General features: G+C 50.4%; 1 pseudogene; it reads right to left on the minus strand.

The window, feature by feature from the left end:
• Positions 1-384: 384 nt before the first annotated feature.
• On the minus strand, positions 385-867 carry LOC123829602 (annotated as a pseudogene).
• Positions 868-1,171: the final 304 nt, after the last annotated feature.

Genomic DNA, 1,171 nt, shown 5'->3' on the forward strand with positions numbered 1-1,171 from the left:
GAAAGAAGCTCCACTATATATTAAACTAGACTCAACTACACACCCAATTTCACTTTTTCCATACACAAGGTTTGCCTCTATGAAACAAGAGATTTAGAGATTAGAAGGGAAGGACTTTAGGAGAGTTTGGGGCTATATTTTGTACCTACTTCCCACCCTCAGCCAGAAATCACGCATGTGCATCACCCAGAACGCTGTGGATGCTGGTCCTTCACCAAGCTACAGTGTGGCCTGCCTACATCTTTCTTTGTGTCTTTTTTTTTCTTCCCTTTTTTTTTTTGACAGACCCTGTCTCAGGTTTACTTGCACAAACACCACCAGAGGACCTCCGCCGCAGGGACGCACCAGTCCTTCTGTCCTCACGTCAGCAGACAGAGGCCCCTACTATGGAGCCTTCGCAGGGGCCTGGGCACATTTTGGAGCCTGAGTCTGAGCCTGAGCTGGAGCCTGAGACACAGCTGTATCTGCGGCCTGGGGCTTGGTTTGGGCCTTGGCTTTGGCCTTTGGCCGGCAGAACCAGAGACCCTTGGCAATGTGGGCACAAGCATGTTTCCTGAGCTTGGGGTGAGCAGTGTAAGCAAGTCGAATAAGCTTGTGGCTGCTGCCTTTTAGGATCTTGGGCTTGACCTCCTTGGGCTTGACCAGGTCCTTGACAGCCTCAGCACGTGCGCTCATGGCCTTGGCATTGTTGGCCTGCATCTTCTTCAGGCCCTTCTTGTTGTGCTTCTGGGCAAAGTGCATGTTCCTCAGGAACTTGGGGTCTACCCCCTTGAGAGATTCATACCTTTGCGACTGGGATTTCTTGATAACATTTCTGTGGCATTTTCAGGGCTGGTTGTGTGTGGTGTGCTTCTTAGACTTGGCCATCTCTGCACCCAAGCCCGCGGCTCTTAAAGTGCCTGGGACCAGAAGAGCCTGCCTACATCTTTCTAGATCCCCTTCAGAAACAACAACTTTCTATAGCCCTCCCCAAAATAACATGGAAGTTACCTGTGCTGCGTCTGGGGAGGGTGATCTCTGCAAGTAATTCAAGGCTTTGTGGGATGGCTAGCAAAGACCAGAGGAATGGGGAAGGGGGAAGCATTCTGGGAATTGTAGTTTCTTTGTGCCCTTCATTCCTAAAAGTACCAAGGAACTGAGCGTTGAACTCAGAGAATCTCTGGACCTGAGT

Source organism: Phyllostomus hastatus, unplaced genomic scaffold (genome assembly GCF_019186645.2).
Source record: "Phyllostomus hastatus isolate PE091 unplaced genomic scaffold, TTU_PhHast_1.1 phas_contig_137, whole genome shotgun sequence".
In the NCBI taxonomy this organism is placed as follows: Eukaryota; Metazoa; Chordata; class Mammalia; order Chiroptera; family Phyllostomidae; genus Phyllostomus; species Phyllostomus hastatus.